At 43.4% G+C, this 17,201-nt stretch overlaps 1 protein-coding gene across 1 annotated transcript in view; it reads left to right on the top strand.

Moving 5' to 3' along the window:
- The window catches only part of FOXK2 (forkhead box K2), a 525,324-nt gene that overhangs the window by 383,151 nt on the left and 124,972 nt on the right, over positions 1-17,201 (top strand). The gene's annotated exons all lie outside the window — the stretch shown is intronic.

Raw genomic sequence — 17,201 nt, 5'->3', positions numbered from 1 at the left:
GGGATGTTGTGCTAAACACATTTATAGCTACCACCTTTAGTCTAATGAAATTAAATGCTTTCACTGTGCAATGTCAGACCACTTGTTGATATTCAGCAATGATTTTCTTTATTTCCAGTTTGTTTCCACTAGTTGCTTGTTTTTTTGGCAACCACAGTAGTGAGGCCACCTTCATATCACATGTACATTTGTAAGGTGGCTTGATCACATTACTAGCATCAGTACAATAATGACTTGCTAGTCACAAAATACTTCTTAGTACAATTGTTGTGACCTGCAAAATTGTCATGGCCCTAAGCATAATAATCAAAAGAAGAAAAAGAAAGGGGCTTAATGCACTTTGCCCATGATTAAAATGAACTTTAATTTAATACATTATGAAAAACTTCTACAGAGGGAACTACAAGACATAAGAATTCCTGCTACTTCCACAAGAATTGTTATGTAAAATAAAGAGCCCACCAACTCTATGGATATGAGGAAAATATAAAACTAAAACCAGGCAAAAAGAGCAGCTTGCTTCACGCACCCCCTCAAATTCCTGGCTAATATACTGGAACCTTGGCTTAAGGTGAAGGGGTGAGAAAAGTCAAAAAAAAGAAAGCAAACCAGTTTCAACTGGCGAGGCCTCTGTCAATGGTAAAATGTGTTTGGTCCAAGCATAATTATGCCAGTGCTAAACTTTGCAGTAGTAGAGAGTGGGTGCTGCTTATGCTTACATGTAAGCAGCAAAATTCCAGGGTCACAGCATGAGATTTTAGATACCCAGTAGTTTACAGATTAGATGGAGAAAACTAAATTATATTTCTTTCTAATGACACGGTGAGTCCACGGATCATCATCAATTACTGTTGGGAATGTCACTCCTGGCCAGCAGGAGGAGGCAAAGAGCACCACAGCAAAGCTGATAAATATCACTTCCCTTCCCACAAACCCCAGTCATTCTCTTTGCTTGCGTTGCAAGGAGGTGGTAAAGTTTTAGGTGTCTGAGAAGAATGTTCTTCAGTCAAGATTTTATTATTTTAAAGCAGAGTAGGTTATTATTATTATTATCGGTTATTTGTAGAGCGCCAACAGATTCCGCAGCGCTACATTGCTCTGATCTTTCCTAGGGTCTAGCCGTAGCCCACGTCAGTCTCTTCAGTAGAGCAGTGGTGACTTTTAACCAATTGGGAACTTGTGGGGTACAATCCCCACTGCGCCTCTCAAACAGTTTTTGCTTCCCTATCTTGAAAGCCTGAGTAAGCTTACTCAGTCTTTCTTTCTCCTACATTGGTGTGTCCGGTCCACGACTTCATCCTTACTTGTGGGATATTCTCTTCCCCAACAGGAAATGGCAAAGAGAGCACAGCAAAAGCTGCCCATATAGCCCCCCCTCTGGCTCCGCCCCCCAGTCATTCTCTTTGCCGCTCTGAACAAGTAGCATCTCCATGGGGATGGTAAAGAGTATGTGGTGTTAGTTGTAGTTTTATTTCTTCTATCAAGAGTTTATTTTAAAATAGTGCCGGTTTTTACTATTTACTCTACAACAGAAAGTGATGAAGAGTTCTGTTAAAAGAGGAGTATGATTTTAGCAACAGTAACTAAAATCCATTGCTGTTGAGCCCAGAGAAGCCCAGAGAACTTCAGTTGGGGGGAACAGTTTGCAGACTTTTCTGCTCCAGGTATGACTAGTATCATTTTCTAACAAGACATAGTAATGCTAGAAGACTGTCATTTCCCTTTTGGGATCGGTAAGCCATTTTCTTAGACTCATAACAGAATGAAGGCTTATAAATGGGCTATATACTGGTTGACACTATTGTGGGCTAAATTGATTGATTTATATAATATTTATATGATTTTTGGAGTGTTTTGAGACTTGGAAACACTTTTGGGAACGTTTTTATTACGCCTGGCAGTTTGTTAGACACCTAATCTAGTCAGGAAGGCCCCTTCACTCTGGTATGCAGAGGGAGGAAGCCTCATTTTCGCGCCTTAATTGCGCAGTTACTTCTGGAAGCAGTGCATGCAGCTTCATGTGAGAGGGTCCTGTGGCCACAAAAACGATTCTAAGAGGCTTATTTCTGTGGTGAATAACCCCCAAGGAAGGTAAAGCCGCAGCAAAAGGCTGTGGCAGGGACTGTAGTGGGTTTAAACTGCTAAATTGAACAATTAGCTCCGGTTTGCTCATTTAAGGGGTTAAAGACTTGAAATTTGGTGTGCAATACTTTTAAAGCATTAACACTAGGGTGCAAATTTCGTAAAGATTGGATAATTCCTTCATAGTTTTTCAAACATTCAGAAATAAAGTGTACTCTGTTTATTATTTAAAGAGACAGTAACGGTTTTGTTTAAAAACGGGTTTTTTGCATTAATAGCCTGACTAAGTCTGTCTAACATGTCTGTACCTTCAGATAGATTATGTTCTGTGTGTATGGAGGCCAAGGTGATTCCCCCTTTAAATGTATGTGAAAATTGTGCCATGGCGTCCAAACAAAGTAAGGACAGTAATGTCACTTTTAATAAGGTTGCCCAAGATGATTCTTCAAATGAAGGTAGTGGGGATAGTTCATCATCCTCTCCTTCTGTGTCAACACCAGTTATGCCCGCGCAGGCGACACCTAGTACATCTAGCGCGCCAATGCTTGTTACTATGCAACAATTAACTGCAGTAATGGATAATTCTATAGCAAATCTTTTATCCAAACTGCCAACACTTCCCAGAAAGCGTGATTGCTCAGTTTTGAATACAAAGGATGAGCAAGTGGGCGCTGATGATAATTTATCTGTAATACCCTCACACCAGTCTGAATTGGCAGTGAGGGAGGGGCTGTCTGAGGGAGAAATTTCTGATTCAGGAAAAGTTTCTCAGCAGGCAGAACCTGATATTGTGACGTTTAAATTTAAGTTAGAACATCTCCGCGCCCTGCTTAAGGAGGTACTAACTACTCTTGACGATTGCGACTCTTTGGTAATTCCAGAGAAATTGTGCAAAATGGACAAATTCCTTGATGTCCCTGTGCACGCTGATGCCTTTCCATTACCCAAGAGGGTGGCGGACATAGTGAACAAGGAGTGGGAGAAGCCAGGTATACCTTTTGTCCCACCTCCTATATTTAAGAAAATGTTCCCCATTGTCGACCCCAGAAGGGACGCATGGCAAACAGTCCCTAAGGTTGAAGGAGCAGTTTCTACGTTGGCCAAGCGCACGACTATTCCCATTGAGGACAGTTGTGCTTTCAAAGATCCTATGGATAAAAAATTGGAAGGATTGCTTAAAAAGATATTTGTTCAGCAAGGTTTCCTTCTTCAGCCAATTTCGTGCATTATTCCTGTCACCACGGTGGCGTCTTTTTGGTTCGAGGAACTAGAAAATTCGCTCCATAAGGAGACTCCATATGAGGAAGTCATGGACAGAATTCACGCACTAAAGTTGGCTAATTCCTTTATTTTAGATGCCGCTTTGCAATTGGCGAAATTAGCGGCGAAAAATTCAGGGTTTGCAATTGTGGCGCGCAGAGCGCTTTGGCTACAATCTTGGTCGGCGGATGTGTCATCCAAGACAAAATTGCTTAATATTCCTTTCAAAGGTAAGACCCTTTTTGGGCCAGAATTGAAGGAGATTATTTCAGACATCACTGGGGGAAATGGCCATGCCCTCCCACAGGATAGGCCTTTCAAGGCTAAGAACAAATCTAATTTTTGTTCCTTCCGCAACTTCAGGAACGGACCGTCTCCTAACTCTGCTTCCTCTAGACAAGAGGGTAACGCTTCCCAGGCTAAGCCAGCATGGAAACCAATGCAAGGCTGGAACAAGGGTAAACAGGCCAAGAAGCCTGCTGCTGCTACCAAGACAGCATGAAGGGGTAGCCCCCGATCCGGGACCGGATCTAGTAGGGGGCAGACTTTCTCTCTTTGCTCAGGCTTGGGGAAGAGATGTTCAGGATCCCTGGGCACTAGAAATAGTCTCTCAGGGTTATCTTCTAGAATTCAAGGAACTTCCTCCAAGGGGAAGGTTCCACATGTCTCGCTTATCTTCAGACCAGAGAGACAGGCATTCTTTCATTGCGTAGGAGATCTATTAAAGATGGGAGTGATACACCCAGTTCCAACAGTGGAACAAGGTCAGGGGTTTTACTCAAACCTGTTTGTAGTTCCCAAAAAAGAGGGAACTTTCAGACCAATTCTGGATTTAAAAATTCTAATGGAAACCATTCGAACGATTTTACCAACAATCCAGGAGGGTCAATACATGACTACCGTGGATTTAAAGGATGCGTACCTACATATTCCTATCCACAAAGATCATCATCAGTTCCTAAGGTTCGCCTTTCTGGACAAACATTACCAGTTCGTGGCTCTTCCGTTCGGTTTAGCCACTGCTCCCAGAATTTTCACAAAGGTGCTAGGGTCCCTTCTAGCTGTTCTAAGACCGAGGGGCATTGCAGTGGCACCTTACCTAGACGACATCCTAATCCAGGCGTCGTCCCTTTCCAGATCAAGGGCTCATACAGACATTGTATTAGCTTTTCTCAGGTCTCACGGGTGGAAGGTGAACATGGAAAAGAGTTCCCTGTCCCCGTCTACAAGAGTTCCCTTTCTGGGAACAATAATAGATTCTGTAGAAATTAAGATTTTTCTCAGAGGTCAGAAAATTAAAGCTTCTAAAGGCTTGTCAAGTTCTTTAATCTATTCCTCAGCCTTCCATAGCTCAGTGCATGGAAGTAATAGGTTTAATGGTTGCAGCAATGGACGTGGTTCCTTTTGCTCGAATTCATCTAAGACCATTGCAACTGTGCATGCTCAGTCAGTGGAATGGGGATTATGCAGACTTGTCTCCCCAGATTCAAGTAGACCAGTTAACCAGAGACTCACTCCGTTGGTGGTTGACTCAGGATCACCTGTCTCAGGGAATGAGTTTCCGCAGACCAGAGTGGGTCATTGTCACGACCGACGCCAGTCTATTAGGCTGGGGCGCGGTCTGGGACTCCCTGAAAGCTCAGGGTCTATGGTCTCAGGAAGAGTCTCTTCTCCCGATAAACATCCTCTAACTGAGAGCGATATTCAATGCGCTCCGGGCTTGGCCTCAACTAGCGAAGGCCGGATTCATAAGATTTCAGTCGGACAACATGACGACTGTAGCTTACATCAATCATCAGGGAGGAACAAAGAGTTCCTTGGCGATGAGAGAGGTATCCAAGATCATCAAATGGGCGGAGGATCACTCCTTTCATCTATCTGCAATTCACATCCCAGGAGTAGACAACTGGGAGGCGGATTATTTGAGTCGTCAGACTTTCCATCCGGGGGAGTGGGAACTCCACCCGGAGGTCTTTGCCCAGTTAACTCAATTATGGGGCATTCCAGACATGGATCTGATGGCGTCTCGTCAGAACTTCAAGGTTCCTTGCTACGGGTCCAGATCCAGGGATCCCAAGGCGACACTGGTGGATGCATTAGTGGCGCCTTGGTCGTTCAACCTAGCTTATGTGTTTCCACCGTTTCCTCTCCTTCCCAGGCTCGTAGCCAGGATCAAACAGGAGAAGGCCTCGGTGATTCTGATAGCCCCTGCGTGGCCACGCAGGACTTGGTATGCAGACCTGGTGAATATGTCATCGGCTCCACCATGGAAGCTACCTTTGAGACAGGATCTTCTAGTCCAAGGTCCGTTCGAACATCCAAATCTAGTCTCTCTGCAGCTGACTGCTTGGAAATTGAACGCTTGATTTTATCTAAGCGTGGGTTTTCAGATTCAGTTATAGATACTCTGGTCCAAGCCAGAAAACCTGTGACTAGGAAAATTTACCATAAAATATGGAAAAAATATATGTGTTGGTGTGAATCCAAGGGATTCTCTTGGAGTAAAATTAAAATCCCTAAGATTCTTTCCTTTCTCCAAGACGGTTTGGATAAAGGGTTGTCAGCGAGTTCTCTGAAAGGACAGATATCTGCTTTGTCTGTTTTGTTACACAAACGCCTGGCAGCTGTGCCAGATGTACAAGCTTTTGTACAGGCCTTAGTCAGAATCAAGCCTGTTTACAGACCCATGACTCCTCCATGGAGTCTAAATTTAGTTCTTTCAGTTCTTCAAGGGTTTCCGTTTGAACCTCTACATTCCATAGATATTAAGTTACTATCTTGGAAAGTTCTGTTTTTGGTTGCTATTTCTTCTGCTAGAAGCGTTTCTGAATTGTCTGCTTTGCAGTGTGATCCACCCTATCTGGTATTCCATGCAGATAAGGTTGTTTTGCGTACCAAACCTGGTTTTCTTCCAAAAGTGGTTTCCAACAGGAATATTAACCAGGAAATAGTTGTTCCTTCTCTATGTCCGAATCCAGTTTCAAAGAAGGAACGTTTGTTACACAATTTAGATGTGGTCCGCGCTTTAAAATTATATTTAGATGCAACAAAGGATTTCAGACAGGCTTCATCTTTGTTTGTCGTTTATTCTGGTAAGAGGAGAGGACAGAAAGCTACTGCTACCTCTTTCTTTTTGGCTGAAAAGCATCATCCGATTGGCTTATGAGACTGCCGGACGGCAGCCTCCTGAACGAATTACAGCTCACTCTACTAGAGCTGTGGCTTCCACATGGGCCTTCAAGAACGAGGCTTCTGTTGACCAGATATGTAAGGCAGCGACTTGGTCTTCTCTGCACACTTTTGCCAAATTTTACAAATTAGATACTTATGCTTCTTCGGAGGCTATTTTTGGGAGAAAGGTTTTGCAAGCCGTGGTGCCTTCCGTTTAGGTAACCTGACTTGTTCCCTCTCTTCATCCGTGTCCTAAAGCTTTGGTATTGGTTCCCACAAGTAAGGATGAAGCCGTGGACCGGACACACCAATGTAGGAGAAAACAGAATTTATGCTTACCTGATAAATTTCTTTCTCCTACGGTGTGTCCGGTCCACGGCCCGCCCTGGCTTTTAGTCAGGTTTCAAATTTTTTCTTTCTATACACTACAGTCACCACGGTAACCTATGGTTTCTCCTTTTTCTCCTAACCATCGGTGGAATGACTGGGGGGCGGAGCCAGAGGGGGGGCTATATGGGCAGCTTTTGCTGTGCTCTCTTTGCCATTTCCTGTTGGGGAAGAGAATATCCCACAAGTAAGGATGAAACCGTGGACCGGACACACCGTAGGAGAAATAAATTTATCAGGTAAGCATAAATTCTGGTTTTTTTGCACAGGTCCATGTGAGGGAGGGAACCTTCTCAAACCAGTGATCTGTCCTTCTGCCGGACAGATGTATATTCAGGTAAGTGCCAAGTTTATTTTTCTTACAGGGAAAATATGGCACTTAAGCAGTTAAATCTGCATGGGACGTTAATACCAGTAATCTTATTAGGATTACTTTTAGACAGATTATGCAGGTACTGGGGACGAGAGGAGCATTTATTATTTATTTGGTTGGGCTCAGTATCTGTCCTTTTCTCCAGTTAAGTTACGGACAAGGACTGGGTATGTAAAGTACAATGTTTTACTTTTGTTGTACATGGAGGTTTTCACTGTTGCGGCACTGTTTTAAAATTAATGGCCCGGGGGAATTTCCGGGCAGCGGCCATGTTCAGTCGCATAGCTGTATGCTGCTGCAGCCTTTTCTTGAAAATAACAGAAATTCACATCCTAGCTCATCGATCCATCTAATATTTTACTGGAACTGAAGTGTGAATTAAACTCTGCACCTACTGAATATTATTATGTAAGGATAACTGCTGGCATCGGCGCCTGGAGCCATTTTACATTCTTGGCCTACTCTAAACCCCTCGGCAGGACGCCCTTGGTCCTGTCGTTATGCAGCACTCAATGTGCTTTACAGAAACTCATTTCTAAACCTACAAGCTGATTGTCCCCTAACGCAGATCTAGCTACTATGGAGCCTTCCTGCTTGCTACAAGAAATAAGCCGTATGCTTCAACACTATCGGGGGGTCTTCTCAGAAGCACTCCGTGCCCCAGATCACACTCCCACAGCAAATCCTATCTTTCTAGCCGCACCGGAGAGCAACCCGTATGTAGATGGTCAGTGCAGAGGCTCAGCTGTGTCGAGTCATGAACCAGAGGTCGGTCCTGAAGAGGCTGGGCACTTCGGCGCCTGATTCAGTTTCGGACAAGTGGGATCAGAGAGATACTTCTGCCACACATATGTGGCTTCACTCGCTCTCTGCACCGTTCTTTACCAGCGGCCTGAATGTGTTGACTTCCTCAAAGCCAAAACTGCTCACTATGCCAGTTAACCGAGGGTTGACTGAACGTGGACATTTGCCAGGTATAGCATTTATGTTGACTCTATTGAAATAGCAGCAATCTGCATCGGGTACACAACAACAACAAATGGATTATGCTTTCTCCACGGCCTCTGCCGGGCCAATCAGAAAGGGAGTGGGCTGATAAGTTTCTTGCCGTAAATATGACCACAGTGGGTATGATGTAGATGTCAAAAGATCTTGTGGCAGTCTAATATGGGGACTTACTCATTGAACACAATTCACCCTTTCTATAGCTGTTCACTATAGATTCTAATTATAGCTTAATGACGGCAATTGTGCCTGATATATGGCGAAGAGTTGAAATTCTTGTTGGTTGTACTGTACCTTATTTACAGCCAGGACTATTTTGATCATTAGTTGTTGAAACTTTTATAGTTGTTTATGTTTAAACATTAGCCTGTTTGTATTCACCTATATGCTCTACTACTGAACTTAGCGATGGATATTAGTTCAGAAGATCCCACCTCCTATAATTCATTAGGCTTGTGAAAATGTGCTAAATATATTTACGACTTGGTTAAGATCCCCTCTGTTCATGACCTATGCTAGTATAAAAATTTAGATAAAACACATGCATTTGTTCTTCTGCCAGTATAATATCTCTATATGAGAGTGCCCTTTCTTTAAAGTGATTACACACTTCTGCCCCTCATCAAGAAGCAGCCCAAATTTCAATATGTGTCCCACTATACGAAGGTGGGTAGAAATACACAGCTGTGAGTTTGTATATATCTTATGTTTTACATGGAGTGCTCACATTAGAATTATACTTTGCAATCTAGTTAACTTTTTGTATGGCCATAGTTTTAGCATAAAGCAATGTTGATATAGGTATTTTACTGTAATGTTATCCTAGACAATGTTCTGTGGGTCTTGTTTCTTGGTGTTGGGGGGGCACCGCCTGCGGCCGGGGCGGTGCGTCCTGATGCTGAGTGCAGCCCGGAGACCTTCTTATATTTAACTGTTTAATACTATACCTGGGTAACCTCTTCAGTCTGCACTAAAATATAACATACTCTTAGTAGAGTTTGTGCTCACCCTAATCTACAGCTCTAAGACAACTGGAACATGAGTGCCCCATAGTCCATAGGTCTGACACTTCACTGATGATGCTAATTTGCTGCATAGATGGGGTGAATGGGTTGAGGCAGATTTTCCCGGACATAAGCTATATAAGGGGACACTTTCATGCATTCTTCATGTTTTTATTTAGGTTCACCGCACTCAACATGTTCTACATATAAGTTATATTTGTATGACCATGCTAACTTTGCCTCCCAAGTTTCCAGCATTCTTAATTTCTATTCTTCAACTTGCTGAAGCCTCATAACTAGCTGACTCTCAAATCATCACCAAATGATCTACTCTTGCCCAAAATCTTAAGATAATGCATTTTCTTTCACTTTATGTGATGGGACTCCAATATAATTCATATACTCCTAGTCTTATATTGCCCCCCTCGGCTCCTCCAACTATTGCTTACATTTTTTTTTGGTAATAAGAGGTTCCTGGGCGGGCTGTTTTTTATGGAAAGAGCTCCCTTTATTATTGTTATTCTTTACATCTTAATGGGGGATAATCAGTCATGTGTATGTATATAAAAATTACTTTATTAACCATATGTCTTCATTCTAAGCTCTGTCATACCCCATATAGTCTGCTACGAGGTCTTTACTTTAACGCTTATATAACACTTTATCAAATTGATGACAAAAAAGACAAAAAAAGAGGTTCTCATTTAGAGATCCAAAAGTGGTCTCTCCACTAGAAATAGCTCCCTATCTACGGTTTTGAGTTTATAGCTGAGGTCCATGAGTGGCCTCTCTTTGTCATTTAGGGAGCCTGTAGAATATTGGGCATTCTTTTAAATACTATGCTTTTGCTAGAAATGTATGATGTTATTAAGATTCATTGTGTATTATTGTGTTCCGTTCTTCATATCTTATGTATGCCTTATCCAGAACCTCAATAAAGAAAAATTAAAAAAAATTAAAAAAAAAAATTAATGGCTGCCGGGAACACCCACGATTAAGAAGGCAGTTTCCTTCAGAGGCGGCAAGACGGTTTTTGCGCGCCTTCCAGACTACCTGTGAGTTCCTGAATAGAGAAACTAGTTTGTTGCGGCTCTGCTATATCTATGATCGCCCAGCTGACTGACTACGCAGTTCCGCATTGAGAACCTGATCGTTTATATTTCAGATTGCCTGCGTCCAGCAGGAAAGCTAGGCACCTTAGCATAATAAGTTGAGGTGTAGACACTGTCCTGTGGGTTTTTACCGCTGCTCCGTAGTTAAGTTTTTTTGTTTTCAGAAAAATAAAATTTAAAGAGACAGTATAGTTTTTGGGCAGTGTTAATTTCATGGGGAAATAAAAGCATTTTTTCTCTTAAGTGTATCCAGTCCACGGATCATCCATTACTTATGGGATATTCTCCTTCCCAACAGGAAGTTGCAAGAGGATCACCCACAGCAGAGCTGCTATATAGCTCCTCCCCTCACTGCCATATCCAGTCATTCTCTTGCAACTCTCAACTAAGATGGAGGTCGTAAGAGGACTGTGGTGTTTTATACTTAGTTTATTTCTTCAATCAAAAGTTTGTTATTTTTAAATGGTACCGGAGTGTACTGTTTATCTCAGGCAGTATTTAGAAGAAGAATCTGCCTGCGTTTTCTATGATCTTAGCAGAAGTAACTAAGATCCTTTGCTGTTCTCACATGTTCTGAGGAGTGAGGTAACTTCAGAGGGGGAATAGCGTGCAGGTTTTCCTGTAATAAGGTATGTGCAGTTAAAATATTTTTCTAGGGATGGAATTTGCTAGAAAATGCTGCTGATACCGAAGTAATGTAAGTAAAGCCTTAAATGCAGTGACAGCGACTGGTATCAGGCTTATTAATAGAGATACATACTCTTATAAAAGTGTATTTTAAAACGTTTGCTGGCATGTTTAATCGTTTTTTACATATGTTTGGTGATAAAACTTATTGGGGCCTAGTTTTTTCCACATGGCTGGCTTGAATTTTGCCTAGAAACAGTTCCCTGAGGCTTCCCACTGTTGTAATATGAGTGGGAGGGGCCTATTTTGGAGTTTTTTTGCACAGCAAAAACTACAGACACAGACATCCAGCTTCTTCCTGCATGATCCAGGACTTCTCTGAAGGGCTCAAAAGTCATATTGAGGGAGTTAAAAAGCCACAGTAGAGCTGTGGCAGTTGTTGTGACTGTTTAAAAAACGTTTTTGTCATTTGTTATTCCGTTTTTTGGTATTAAGGGGTCAATCATCCATTTGCAAGTGCGGCAATGCTGTGCTAACTTATTACATACACTGTAAAAATTTAGTTAGTGTAACTGCATTTTTTCACTGTTATTTCAAAATTTGGGAAAATTTGTGTTCCTTAAAGGCGCAGTAACGTTTTTTATATTGCTTGTAAACTTGTTTTAAAGTGTTTTCCAAGCTTGCTAGTCTCATTGCTAGTCTGTTTAAACATGTCTGACACAGAGGAACCTACTTGTTCATTATGTTTGAAAGCCATGGTGGAGCCCCATAGGAGAATGTGTACTAAATGTATTGATTTCACCTTAAACAGTAAAGATCAGTCTTTATCTATAAAAGAATTATCACCAGAGGGTTCTGTCGAGGGGGAAGTTATGCTGACTAACTCTCCCCACGTGTCAGACCCTTCGCCTCCCGCTCAGGGGACGCACGCTAATATGGCGCCAATTACATCAGGGACGCCCATAGCGATTACCTTGCAGGACATGGCTGCAATCATGAATAATACCCTGTCGGAGATATTATCTAGATTGCCTGAATTAAGAGGCAAGCGCGATAGCTCTGGGGTTAGGAGAGATACAGAGCGCGCAAATGCCATGTCTGATACTGCGTCACAGTATGCAGAACATGAGGACGGAGAGCTTCAGTCTGTGGGTGACATCTCTGACTCGGGGAAACCTGATTCAGAGATTTCTAATTTTAAATTTAAGCTTGAGAACCTCCGTGTATTGCTTGGGGAGGTATTAGCTGCTCTGAATGACTGTAACACAGTTGCAATTCCAGAGAAATTGTGTAGGCTGGATAGATACTATGCGGTGCCGGTGTGTACTGACGTTTTTCCTATACCTAAAAGGCTTACAGAAATTATTAGCAAGGAGTGGGATAGACCCGGTGTGCCCTTTTCCCCACCTCCTATATTTAGAAAAATGTTTCCAATAGAAGCCACTACACGGGACTTATGGCAGACGGTCCCTAAGGTGGAGGGAGCAGTTTCTACTTTAGCAAAGCGTACCACTATCCCGGTTGAGGACAGTTGTGCTTTTTCAGATCCAATGGATAAAAAATTGGAGGGTTACCTTAAGAAAATGTTTATTCAACAAGGTTTTATTTTACAGCCCCTTGCATGCATTGCGCCTGTCACTGCTGCGGCGGCATTCTGGTTTGAGGCCCTGGAAGAGGCCATCCATACAGCTCCATTGGAGGAAATTATTGACAAGCTTAGAACGCTTAAGCTAGCTAACTCATTTGTTTCTGATGCCATTGTTCATTTGACTAAACTAACAGCTAAGAATTCCGGAATCGCCATCCAGGCGCGTAGGGCGCTATGGCTTAAATCCTGGTAAGCTGACGTGACTTCAAAGTCTAAATTACTCAACATTCCTTTCAAGGGGCAGACCTTATTCGGGCCTGGCTTAAAGGTAATTATTGCTGACATTACTGGAGGCAAGGGTCATACCCTTCCTCAGGACAGGGCCAAATCAAAGGCCAAACAGTCTAATTTTCGTGCCTTTCGAAATTTCAAGGCAGGAGCAGCATCAACTTCCTCCGCTTCAAAACAAGAGGGAACTGTTGCTCATTCCAGACAGGCCTGGAAACCTAACCAGTCCTGGAACAAGGGCAAGCAGGCCAGAAAACCTGCTGCTGCACCCAAGACAGCATGAAGGAACGGCCCCCTATCCGGAAACGGATCTAGTGGGGGGCAGACTTTCTCTCTTCGTCCAGGCGTGGGCAAGAGATGTTCAGGATCCCTGGGCGTTGGAGATCATATCTCAGGGATATCTTCTGGACTTCAAAGCTTCTCCTCCACAAGGGAGATTTCATCTTTCAAGGTTATCAGCAAACCAGATAAAGAAAGAGGCATTCCTAAGCTGTATGCAAGACCTCCTAGTAATGGGAGTGATCCATCCAGTTCCGCGGACGGAACAGGGACAGGGGTTTTATTCAAATCTGTTTGTGGTTCCCAAGAAAGAGGGAACCTTCAGACCAATCTTGGATCTAAAGATCTTAAACAAATTCCTCAGAGTTCCATCGTTCAAAATGGAAACTATTCGGACCATCCTACCCATGATCCAAGAGGGTCAGTACATGACCACAGTGGACTTAAAGGATGCCTACCTTCACATACCGATTCACAAAGATCATCATCGGTTCCTAAGGTTTGCCTTTCTAGACAGGCATTACCAATTTGTAGCTCTTCCCTTCGGGTTTGCCACAGCCCCGAGAATCTTTACAAAGGTTCTGGGCTCACTTCTGGCGGTTCTAAGACCGCGAGGCATAGCGGTGGCTCCGTATCTAGACGACATCCTGATACAGGCGTCAAGCTTTCAAATTGCCAAGTCTCATACAGAGATAGTTCTGGCTTTTCTGAGGTCGCATGGGTGGAAAGTGAACGTGAAAAAGAGTTCTCTATCCCCACTCACAAGAGTCACCTTCCTAGGGACTCTTATAGATTCTGTAGAGATGAAAATTTACCTGACGGAGTCCAGGTTATCAAAACTTCTAAATGCTTGCCGTGTCCTTCATTCCATTCCACGTCCGTCAGTGGCTCAGTGCATGTAAGTTATCGGCTTAATGGTAGCGGCAATGGACATAGTGCCATTTGCACGCCTGCATCTCAGACCGCTGCAATTATGCATGCTAAGTCAGTGGAATGGGGATTACTCAGATTTGTCCCCTCTACTAAATCTGGATCAAGAGACCAGAGATTCTCTTCTCTGGTGGCTATCTCGGGTCCATCTGTCCAAGGGTATGACCTTTCGCAGGCCAGATTGGACGATTGTAACAACAGATGCCAGCCTTCTAGGTTGGGGCGCAGTCTGGAACTCCCTGAAGGCTCAGGGATCGTGGACTCAGGAGGAGAAACTCCTCCCAATAAATATTCTGGAGTTAAGAGCAATATTCAATGCTCTTCTGGCTTGGCCTCAGTTAGCAACACTGAGGTTCATCAGATTTCAGTCGGACAACATCACGACTGTGGCTTACATCAACCATCAAGGGGGAACCAGGAGTTCCCTAGCGATGTTAGAAGTCTCAAAGATAATTCGCTGGGCAGAGTCTCACTCTTGCCACCTGTCAGAGATCCACATCCCAGGCGTAGAGAACTGGGAGGCGGATTTTCTAAGTCGTCAGACTTTTCATCCGGGGGAGTGAGAACTCCATCCGGAGTTGTTTGCTCAACTGATCCATCGTTGGGGCAAACCAGAACTGGATCTCATGGCGTCTCGCCAGAACGCCAAGCTTCCTTGTTACGGATCCAGGTCCAGGGACCCGGGAGCGACGCTGATAGATGCTCTAGCAGCTCCTTGGTTCTTCAACCTGGCTTATGTGTTTCCACCGTTTCCTCTGCTCCCTTGACTGATTGCCAAAATCAAGCAGGAGAGAGCATCAGTGATTCTGATAGCGCCTGCGTGGCCACGCAGGACCTGGTATGCAGACCTAGTGGACATGTCATCCTTTCCACCATGGACTCTGCCTCTGAGGCAGGACCTTCTAATACAAGGTCCTTTCAATCATCCAAATCTAATTTCTCTGAAACTAACTGCATGGAGATTGAACGCTTGATTCTATCAAGGCGTGGCTTCTCCGAGTCGGCCATTGATACCTTAATACAGGCACGAAAGCCTGTCACCAGGAAAATCTACCATAAGATATGGCGTAAATATCTTTATTGGTGTGAATCCAAGAATTACTCATGGAGTAAGGTTAGGATTCCTAGGATATTGTCCTTTCTCCAAGAGGGTTTGGACAAAGGATTATCAGCTAGTTCTTTAAAAGGACAGATTTCTGCTCTGTCTATTCTTTTGTACAAGCGTCTGGCAGACGTTCCAGACGTCCAGGCATTTTGTCAGGCTTTGGTTAGAATTAAGCCTGTATTTAAAACTGTTGCTCCCCGTGGAGCTTAAACTTGGTTCTTAAAGTTCTTCAAGGAGTTCCGTTTGAACCCCTTCATTCCATTGATATTAAACTTTTGTCTTGGAAAGTTCTGTTTTTGATGGCTATTTCCTCGGCTCGAGGAGTCTCTGAGCTATCTGCCTTACAATGTGATTCTCCTTATCTGATTTTTCATGCAGATAAGGTAGTTCTGCGTACCAAACTTGGGTTTTTACCTAAGGTGGTTTCTAGCAAGAATATCAATCAAGAGATTGTTGTTCCATCATTGTGTCCTAATCCTTCTTCAAAGAAGGAACGTCTCTTACATAATCTGGACGTAGTCCATGCCTTGAAGTTTTACTTACAAGCTACTAAAGATTTTCGCCAAACATCTTCCCTGTTTGTCGTTTACTCTGGACAGAGGAGAGGTCAAAAAGCTTCGGCAACCTCTCTTTCCTTTTGGCTTCGGAGCATAATTCGCTTAGCCTATGAGACTGCTGGACAGCAGCCCCCTGAAAGGATTACAGCTCATTCTACTAGAGCTGTGGCTTCCACCTGGGCCTTTAAAAATGAGGCCTCTGTTGAACAGATTTGCAAGGCTGCGACCTGGTCTTCGCTTCACACCCTTTCAAAATTTTACAAATTTGATACTTTTGCTTCTTCGGAGGCTGTTTTTGGGAGAAAGGTTCTTCAGGCAGTGGTTCCTTCCGTTTAATCCTGCCTTGTCCCTCCCATCATCCGTGTACTTTAGCTTTGGTATTGGTATCCCATAAGTAATGGACTGGATACACTTAACAAGAGAAAACATAATTTATGCTTACCTGATAAATTTATTTCTCTTGTAGTGTATCCAGTCCACGGCCCGCCCTGTCCTTTTAAGGCAGGTCTAAATTTTAATTAAACTACAGTCACCACTGCACCCTATGGTTTCTCCGTTCTCGTCTTGGATATGGCAGTGAGGGGAGGAGCTATATAGCAGCTCTGCTGTGGGTGATCCTCTTGCAACTTCCTGTTTGGGAAGGAGAATATCCCATAAGTAATGGATGATCCGTGGACTGGATACACTACAATAGAAATAAATTTATCAGGTAAGCATAAATTGTTTTTCACTTTTTTTTTTTTTTTTTGATCAAAGATGGATCAAGAGGCCTTACAAAATGTTTCATGTAGCTTGTTTCGACACCCAGGTGAAACCACCAATCTCTTGTATTGAAAGAATATTGTGTTACAGGGATAGACTTTTTGAGCCTAAGTCATCATTAGCTAAGGTGGATGCTGTTCAGGGGTCTCCTGTACAAAATATGCCACAGCTTTCTCCTCAAGCGTCCCAATCTTTTTCGTCCACACATGCAGTGCCCTGCGTTTCCTCTCATGCTCCGTCTAGAGTTACCTTGCAAGATATTGTAATGCTCATGGGATACTCCCACTATCAGACCGATCTCGGCCAGTAGTCATCTTATCCTGACGTCGAGCCAGAATGATAGGGAATATCCCAGAGCAGAGAAAGTTTGTAAGATGAGGTAAGCGGCACTGGCAGGATGGTCTTCGGCGGCAACAGGCAGGGAATCAGAGAAAGGCAAGCAGGGTTTGGCAAAGGTAAAGGAGTCCAAGGGTAAACCACTAGAATGGTCAGGCAGGTAGGTTTGGCAACGGTAAAGCAGTCCAAGGGTAAACCACTATAATGGTCAAGCAGGCAGGGTTTGGCAACGGTAAAGCAGTCCAAGGGTAAACCACTATAATGGTCAAGCAGGCAGGGTTTGGCAACGGTAAAACAGTCCAAGGGTAAACAACTTGAATGGTCAGGCAGCAAGG

Source organism: Bombina bombina, chromosome 1 (genome assembly GCF_027579735.1).
Source record: "Bombina bombina isolate aBomBom1 chromosome 1, aBomBom1.pri, whole genome shotgun sequence".
Lineage (NCBI taxonomy): Eukaryota > Metazoa > Chordata > Amphibia > Anura > Bombinatoridae > Bombina > Bombina bombina.
The sequence above is the reverse complement of the archived record's forward strand: the minus strand, read 5'-3'. Positions and strand labels throughout refer to the sequence as shown.